Source organism: Coenobita brevimanus, chromosome 8, assembly GCF_032717465.1.
Source record: "Coenobita brevimanus isolate Jiangsu-jjx chromosome 8, ASM3271746v2, whole genome shotgun sequence".
NCBI classification, from domain to species: Eukaryota; Metazoa; Arthropoda; class Malacostraca; order Decapoda; family Coenobitidae; genus Coenobita; species Coenobita brevimanus.
This window is the reverse complement of record NC_136961.1, coordinates 4,876,820-4,887,112: the sequence shown is the minus strand read 5'-3', so window position 1 is coordinate 4,887,112 and position 10,293 is coordinate 4,876,820.

Genomic DNA, 10,293 nt, shown 5'->3' with positions numbered 1-10,293 from the left:
GCAGAAAAATTGATGGAGGAGTTGAGTGGCAAGTGCAAAAAGGATATACTTAGACGTGAAGTTTGTGGCAACAAATACACTGTAATCATGTAGTGTGCATCCTACATTTTATGATTTTTGTGTTTTTTGCAAAACAGTTTGACTTGGTGTGGAGGATCTTTTGATGGAATGAAGCAAAATGACTAATACATTTGTATTATGTACCAAAATGCTCATCGATTCCCACTGCAGGCTAATTATTTTTTTCTAGTCATAATCCCAATATATATATATATATATATATATATATATATATATATATATATATATATATATATATATATATATATATATGCAACTGTATAGATATATTTTATATGCAAGGAATAATACTTATAAAACACTTAGACTGCGTCATAGGGCAAAAATCTGTCCTAAATTCACAGGAGCGAGTCATAACTCCTTATGTTCGACCTAACCTGAGTCAGAGCTAAACTACCTCCCTAGTTGGGAGCTTAGGACGCGGCTTATGATTCAGTCATAACAGTCAACATGTCCGCCGCATCACAACAACAAATTCGCCACCGTCAACCAAGACTTTCTCGTGACAGGAAAGAAGTGCTTGATGTGCTAAGTGATGCAGAACTGGTAAAGATATACCGTTTGGACCGTGCAGGAATAATTTTTGCGACAGATTTGGTACAGGATGCCATAACAAGTCCAACGGCAAGAAAAAAGGCTCTCACGCCAGAAATGAAAGTTATTTTAGTGTTGCATTACCTTGCAACTGGAAAAATGCAACTTTGTAGTGATGATGACCATTTGTGCATTTCTCTATCATACTGTTGGAGTTCTTCATGCTGCTGGTGGCTGTGGTGTTTGTTTACAGGATGGTGTGGTGAGGCAACATGTTCTCGTCCACTGGAAAACAATTTGGTAAATAAATAATTCCTAAAACTTGACATTAATTAGTTGAGTTTTCGATGAAAACATTTAAGAAAAATGTGATAGTAATTTTTGATTTTTTGTTACATCTTTCCTCTCAGATTTTTTGTATTTTTCTTCAATTTTCAAAGCTTGCAAGTGCTACATACAGCAAACTGCTATCTCAGCAGCTTATGATTTCGACCTAACAAGGTCTCGACCTAAGTCTACTAATACCAAGACGGTTCACTTTCCCTCAGGGCGCAGGGAGGCTTGGCTTGTGTGTGACATCAGTCGGCTTAAGTAACAGAAAATGTATAAAAGGGCAGACTCAAATTAAACATTTATAATAAGGGAAAACGAAGAAGTGGAAGAAGTGCTGACTCGTTTAACTGTATAACATATCAGTAGGTTCCCTCACACCTCTATGCCTTCCCTCACACCCCCATACCTTCCCTCACACATTTCAGTCCCTTCCCTCATTTCGGAATGAAAATGTGTCATGATCTGGAGAGTGCAGCATACATCCACTCACCACCATGGTCAGGCGTCAACTGAACTTCGGTTTCGTGTCAGCTGACGTCACTCCGATGCTCCGCCCCCTGCACCAGCTTGGACCCGTTTTAGATGGAAGTGATCCGACTTGGTATCAGTAGACTTAGATCTCGACTTTTTTATGATGAACTGCTCCTAAAGTCTCGGATTTCTGACTTTCACCTAACTATGATATAGGTTTTATAAGTACGGCCCCAGGAGCCTGCAAATTGTTCCCTCCAAGGAAGAACAAAAACAAGATAAGAAATAGGGTCAAAAATCAAGATCCGTTCATTTCGAGATGCATGGACACACTGCGTTTGAAAGACGAGATCACAGGCAGTTGGAAATACGGACAGATAGAGACATTTCCAAAGTTGACCTATTAAATACATGACTGACTAGGAGCTACAGATGTAGGCAAAGATAGAAACATATAAACCATAAAAGGAATGTTTGGTAATTAAAGATTTATGCCAGACTCCAACAAAAGCCTTTGAGATTTCAAGTGCAATGCCAAAACTTTCGCCAAAGTCCCGAAAGGAGGATGACCAGGAATCTGAAAGGTAGTTGAGACGATCGTCAGTGGAGCATCCCTGGAAGAACCCATTTTGATGATCAGAAAGAAGTTTGGGAAGGTAAAGATGCTTATTTTGGTGTGTGTGTGTGTGTGTGTGTGTGTGTGTGTGTGTGTGTGTGTGTGTGTGTGTGTGTGTTTGTGTGTGTGTGTGTGTGTGTGTGTGTGTGTGTGTGTGTGTTAAGAATAGACTTAAAACCTTTTATAACACAGTATGCTAAAGTCATTGGGCGATAATTAGAGGGATTGGAATAGTCACCCTTTTATGGGACAGACTGAATGAGAGCAAACTTCCAGCAAGAAGGAAAAATACAAGTTAGCAGACTACGGCAAAAGAGTTTATCTAGGCAGGGTGTAAGCACATAAGCACAGTTCTTGAGGACAACAGGAGAGACCCCATCAAACCCATATGCCTTGATAATATTGAGGCCAATGATGGCAGAAAATTCATCAATTGCAGAAACTTTAACATCAGCCATGAGGAACTCAGAGGGGGGGAAGTGATGGAGGAACAGCATAAGAAAAGTCTATGGTGGAACTGGAGGAGAAAGACTGGGCAAAGATTTCTGTTTTATCAGTGAAAGAAATAGCTACAGAGCTATCAGAGTGGAAAAGAGGAAGGAAGGATGATAAAGTAAAGATGTTAGAAAGGTTTTTGGCAAGGTGCCGGTGGGAGCGGGAAGAATTCAATTGGAAGTGTTCAAAGCAATTAGTTTGAGTGAAATTACTTTCTGCAGAGCAAAGAACAGGCTTAGCACGATTTTCGGCAAAAATGTAAGAGTTGTGATTTAGGGGTGGATTAGCTCTACTACATTTTGTAGGCCCTCTCCTCATTGTCGACAGCATCAGAAGAAGGGTGATTCAACCATGTTGTCACAGATTAAGACAAAGGAATTTATGCTTCCATGCCTGAGAGAATAACCTCTATAATGCACAACGAACACTCAGACATCTCTTGGGCATGGAAGCAGTAATCATTCCAGGGAAAATCAAAGAAATCCCGCTGAAAGTCTCCCAGTCAGCTGCTCCAAAAGTGCCACAGCCGCCACTTCTTTGGATGGTCCACAGGCCCTACTGGAGTGATAGGATATGTTAAAGTGATAAGGTTGTGATCAGAGGAGCCCAATGTAGAGAAAAGATTAACAGTATAAACAGAAGGATTACTTGTAAAGAAGAGGTAATGTACGGTATGTTGGTATTCTCTCTCGAAGGTAGTCAGGAATATGGGTTGGGTGCTGCACAAGCTGGTCTAGACCGTTAAGGATAGGTGGATAGGTGGATCAGTGAAAGGAGATAAGTGCCAAAGGTGGTGGTGAACATTGAAATCACCAAGAATGGAGATTGTTTCTCCATTTGGACTTCGGCAAGTCCATTATCTTCCTCTCCTTTTGTGAAAGAATGTGTTATTTTCATACATTACATTTCAGCAAAATTACCACCATTTCACCTCTTTCATTTTTTCATTCCTTTCTCCCACTCTGAGTTTTCCCATAAATGCTTCATCATTTTTCAGCTTGCCAACTTTTGCATTGAAGTCATCAATGAGGATAGAATATCAGGTCTTTTCCTCCTCCATAATCTAGGAGATATCATTAGAGAATGTTTCCATTTCTTCATCTGAGCTTTGAGAAGTCGGTGCATATATTTGTAATACTTTCAGGGAGTATCTTTTGCCTAGTCAAATAATAATCCATGCTACTCTATGAGATACACTGCTGAATTCAATTATATTCCCTGAGTGCATTCTATTAATAGAAATCCTACACCACTAGCCCTGCCATTTTCCATCCGTTGTAATAAAGTAGGTGTTTGCTATCTTGGAGCTCAATTAAATTTTCTTCTTTTCTGTGGATCTCATCCAGACCTACAATAGCCTAACAAGTGCTTCTAATTCAGTCATTAAGGTATCAAGTTTGTATCTTTTGGGAGGCTTCTTACATTCTATGTGTGGATCTTCGTGGTTTTAAGTTTCTTTAATATCCTGGTCTCTGATTTGCCGGGACAGTGCCCAATCACTTTCTCTGGCACACTGCCCTAAGCACTGGAGGCAGTGCAATTGTACTTTTAGCAGACAGTGATCCAACAGAAACGCCTGTGACATCATTAACAGTCAAATTCATGTTTTGTTGGGGTTGATTGTGGCCAATAATCTCTTTTTCATGCCACATAGTTTTTGGTGAGTTGTAATTTTTTATGCCACTTTATTCACTATATATGTTCGGTGGAGTCCTACATATCTATTGGAGGTCCCATGGTCTGCGCCATCTAAGACGGTACCTTGTGTATCTGCAAAGCCTTCCTCTATCCACCACCAGGGGATGTACCAGGAAGCAGTGGGATCCTGCCCCTTGTATAATTATATTATATATATATATATATATATATATATATATATATATATATATATATATATATATACTGTATATGTGTGTGGGGGGGGAGTTATCTGTTGCCAGACACCTCAATCCTGTAAAGGGTGGCCTCAAACACATCATCCCCATGTTGCCCTGTCTCCTGCCATTTCATTGCCCACCCCCCCAGCTCACCCCTCCCCTCTGTGATATACCTCTCCACTCCATCCCTACATCTCATTGTCGGTCTCCCACTCCACCTCACTCACACCCTTCTCGTTAGTCTCTCGCTGGCCATCCTCTCCGCATGGTCAAACCACGTCAGTGTATTTCTCCTTACGCTTTAATCACATCCACATCCACATCACAATTGTCCTTCACTTCCTTATTTGTCAGTCTGTTTCTCCACGTTACTCCACATGCTTCTCACAAATAATTCATTTCGACTGCTCTCACTCCTGACTTGTGTCCTTCCAACAAGGTCCAAGCTTCACTTCCATACATCAAACTTAGTATCACAATACTGTCATGCAGCGACTTTTTTGTACTTTCATGCTCACTTCTCTATTTCTTATCACTGGTTGCAAAGAACTAGCAATCTTTCTTCCTTTCTGTACCCTTTCTAGCAATTCGTCCTCCAAACTTCCATCCTTACTGATCACCCTACCTAAGTATTTAAATGAATTCGCATTTTCCATTTCCTCATCATCCAACCTCAGTGTACATTCAGCATTGTCATGTCTATGAGATGCAGAAAAACTTTCCTGTATCACCTAGTATTCTTCCTGAGGCAGTCGATCTCTCCAATCACCATGTTGGACTTGTCCACCAGCTGCATGTTGATATTGTAGTCTAACACAGCATCAGGTTTCCTCACAGGTTCGTCTGTCCTACGGTCGACCTTCCCACTGTCTGTCATTTCCCCCTTATGTACGGTGGTGAGCATGTGCACGACCCTCTTGTCATGCCACCGTATTGCCAGCATTTTCTCAGACTTGCGTAGGTGCACGTCTCCTCGCTGCGAGGTTCCTGTCTCTGGGAATTTAGGGAAGTGGGCACGATTACTCTTCACAGTGCCGCAGGAGCCACTGCCGTGCTATGAAAGGTATTTGGCAAGTTTCGGTGCTGTATAATAGTTGTCTGTATACAGCACGTGATTCTCACCAAAATACCTTTCAAGGAGCACTTTCACTACACAGGCTGAGAAGCCATGGGGGTGTGTTTTATCAAGATCGACAGTGCTGGCTGAATAAATGACGAAGTCAAGGATGTACCCCATCCTACAGTCGCACAGTACAAAGAACTTGATTCCAAAGCAATGGCGTTTGCTTGGAATGTACTGAACAAACCTAAGACGTCCTCTGAACAAAACCGAGGATTTGTCAATGACAACCTTCTGAAAGGGGTGGAAGAATGTCATAAACTTATCCTTCATTCTGCTCAGAATCTCCCGGATCTTCCAGAGTGGGTCGGTTTGGGAAGGTACATCATTATCGGCAAAGTGCAGGTTTCCCATGATGTTCCGGAAGCGATCTCTGGCCATGCACTTATTGAAGGTGGGTGAGGGTAGTAAGGGGTCCATGGACCAGTATTCTTCCAACTCATGCTTCTTTGAGTGTGGCATGAGAAGCATGAGGGCGAAGAACACATACAGCTCCTGCATTCCCAGCATGGACCACTGTTGCATCTTGGCTGCACCTGTACCACTTGCAGCACGTTGTGATTCATACCTGTTGGTCTCATCACATATGTGCTGCATGACTTCGTCATCGAGGAAGGCCAAAAGGAAGTCCACACACTCAGCATCCTCGTCAAGAGTGAAGGCAGGCTGTACTCCTGAGGAACTCTCGTCAAAATCGAGATGTTTTGGGACAAAATCGAACCCTTCCGTCCATGCGAAGGCGTCCAGGATTCCCTGTCGTGGCGGTGTAGGGTGGGTGAGGGTGGAGGGTGGCTGTGAGGCAGATTTATCACGTTCAAGGTCACTCACACTGACCCTGGGTTGCCGTACAGCACTAGCAGCCCTTACTCTACTAGCAACTCTACTTTTACGGGTCAGAGATTTACCTCTTCCTCTACGGCCTGCCTTCACTGTTGATGCTGGTGGTGACTCCGACGATGAAGACTCTGGAGATAATTCAGCAGAAGAGGAAGAAATGAGTGAAGTGGGGCTTGGGGAACAGGGAGGTGAATCAACACGGGACTCATGGTGGGCTGGGTCATGCGGGGCCATTGTTCCGGGGCTAACACGCCGCCTTTTCACTCCCTTCCCAAATTCCTTCCCTTGCTGCACTAACGGCTCCTTTCCCTTGGAGCTAGGGATAACTTGGGACACTGAAGCACTCGTACTAGTAGTTTCTGGCACAATTTCCTCACCCGGCTCATCACACGAATCCCCCGAAGGGTCAAAATCACTATCCATCATCACCATTGATAATTCTGCTAGTTCACGTTCCACTGCAGAGTCACTTAGTCCTTTCCTGCTTCCCTCACGAGTTTTTCTGGGTGTAGAGGTCACGGGGCCCTTTGCAATGGGCGCAGAAGCGGCAGAAATGGTGGGGCGTGAGTGCAACATGCTTTGACCACAGCGGAGGACAAGGAACTAAATGCCGCAGCTTATCTGAGAAGGCAAGGGTTGACAGTGACAATGGGGCTGACAGCTGCTAACTTACATGCTAATAAATTATTGGTAAAATCTCGGCAATACATAAAGAAATAGGTAGTTCCAGGTGCATGTAAATGTCACTTAGGCTTCTCCCTTCCTTTCTGATATATATTTTTATTACAGAAATAGATTACATGGCATAATTCAAAGGGGAAATTACCGTGGTAATGTAGCGAATGAATGCATGTGAGGTGTTGTCAGGTGATAATTAGCCAATTCCTGGTGTATACCACTATCACTTACCTTATTTTTTTTTGGTATATATTATTTTGTATAAGTATAGGGCATAGGACTTATTTCAATGGATGAAATCTGTGGAAAAATCCGGGGGAGATTTGCTTAGCACAGCGCGGCCGAGGAGGTGAGAGGACAGGGTAATGGAGGGGAGGTAGGGAGGGAAGTCAGGAATGGGGGAAAATCGCTAAAATGTCAACAATGGATGGGAGTACAGATGAGATTTGGAGTGCTGACTAGTGTTGGACATTGGCAGTACTGATAGATGATACAAGCCACCACTTGAAAGCCCAGGATAATTGAAAATAACACAGAATCACAAAAGTGACGCCCCGCGGTTAAGGGGTTAATGACTGGCAAACCTATCGGTCTAACCCATTGGAGCCCAGTGTCCCGAGTACTTGACAGAACTGGGATTTTTCAAGTCATTATTCAGTAGGGAACCCCCAGGTAGGGACCTATGAGCTTCGCGACTATGAGCCGATAGGAGGAGGGCGGCACGCTTAGTACCCTTCCAGTGCCATGCCTCGCCCAGCACCCCTGGGATCCAACGTAATATATATATATATATATATATATATATGTATATATATATATATATGTATATTATATTATATATATATATATATATATATATATATATATATATATGTATATTATATTATATATATATATATATATATATATATATATATATATATATATATATATTTGCTCAGCAGAAATTTTAGTAAACTGTATCAACTTAATACTTTTATACTTTACCAAATGAATGTTCACTTATTATAAACAATTCTACTTTAGTTAACTCCATACAATATCTGGGAAACTAATACCCGAGGAGACGGTTAGGTGTTGATTTTGTTCTGGCTACTGTCAGGTAAAATGATAATTTTTATTCTTGCTCTCAATGAACAAGCATAATTTTGCAGCTTGGAAGGGATAGTTTTAATTGCAGAAGTTAAATTCAGCATACAATAACTCTGTTAACTATTAAAGGTTCTTCCATGTTTACTACTGTGCAGCAGTGGCAGGAATGAAAATATACATGACTCATCATTGTGAAGGAGTTGAAACAGACTTCAGCTATGGCAACTTCAAATGTCTGCTTTGGCTAAGACCAGACAATAACATCCTGTAAACGAAAAGAGGCTCATGCTAACTCCATATGACTTTTCTCATCATAGTATAATTACTTGCCCGACTGTTAGTTATACTTTGGCTAACGGAAAATTATTTTACTAATTACAGGAGTAACTTTCACCTGACATCTAAATATGGATATGATTCCTGCTAAAACCAGATGATTTCGTCACAAGATTAACTAGAAAACATTCACAGTGCCAGTGCCATTGTCATTTAAAAGGATCGGATCCTGATCCCTGGAGATATTGTATGGAATACATAGGATCCAGATCCACCCAAATATTTTATCAAGTGATCCTTCACCATTGACCCACTTTTCCTTCCTTTTTTTTTTTTTTTTAATTCATTGTGAACTTTCGGAGATTTGTGCAGGATTCATAGGGTCCGGATTCGAATCTGGATCCGCACCCAAATTTAATCAATTTTTTCTTGGCCCATGGCACTCCACAAAATTTCATTGAAATTCATTGAGAACTTTTGGAGATACTGTGCGAGATACTCCTGATCCGGATCTGGATCCACCCCAAAATTTTATCAGTCCTTTCTTGGCCCATGCCCCACTCTTCCATAAAATTCCATTGAAATTCATTGAGAAATTTTGAGATATCGTGTGGACAGTCAAACAAACAAACAGACAAACTTAGGTGAATACATACAGTAAGCTCCTCCAAATTCATTGGCGGAAGTAGAAACCTCCATAAATAATCTATGGACTTCAACAGTGGTTCTCAACCTTCTTCCCACTAAGTACCCCCTGACTTATCCGACCATCAACAAGTACCCCCATTAATCTGACACTGAATACAGAATGGTAGTAAATTAAAACTAATTCAGTTTACAATGGTACTACAATGGATATCATCAACTGAGCATTATGCATTAACACCATAGTCAATGTACACTGATACTACACGGGAGTGAAACTGTAGTTACATTATAAACGAAAAAAACATTAGCACTGATTTCGTGTGGAATTGTACTGTATCAGTTATTGTTACACTAACGAAATTATAATTACTGTACAGTATTTCATTTGGCAAGTATGCATGAACACCTGTATTAAACTTCAGCTTGAAGGTTGTGCTTGTTTTGTGCAAACAAGTGTCTCAGTTCGAGGGGCAGTATAAGACAAATACTCGAGGGTCATGTTCCACATTAAGCCGTGCTCTGTGTTTAGTTTTCATATTCAGCAGTGTTGAAAATCCTTGCTTATAGGTAAGTACTAAGGAACGCCAGGAAAGACTTCACAGCAATGTCAGCTTGGGTAAATGTCATTAATTTTAATCCAGAGCTAGGCCAGGGGAAGTGCTTCAAATGCACCTTCTGCAACAGAGTTGTTCACCAACTCTAGGAATTCTTCAGTCGTGTTATCTGGGAGATGGACCACATTAACAATAAATGGGTTCTAATCATTTTTTATTCCAACTCCCTCAGTTAGGGAAAGAAGACTATAATTCCATCCGAAGGGAAGAAAAATGTGTTTGCACAAGTGGTATCAATTCTAGTTTTCCTGTGCATTTGCTTTTATCAAGTGCCTCACTAATGTGTTCAGGCATGCTAAGATTTTCGTCTTTGGCCTTCGTGCTGAACGATCTTAGATTATCCATTAAAACAATCACTGTGGTAAGGCGGCCTTCGAGGGATAAGTTTAACTTGTTTGGATGTAAGCTTATGTCCTTCAAGTAGGCCAGCTTCTGGAGCCACTTGTTGCCTTGAAATTTCTAGGTGAACTCAAGCAACTGTGTCTTGATAGTTTGTTTGAAGAATTCGACAGCTCTTTCTTCAGTTCTCGATCTCTGCTACCACATTTCCCCGTGAGAACCAGCGAACCTCGGTGAGAAAGCTACACTTCTTCAACGGCTCCAAAATCTTGGCACAGTAGG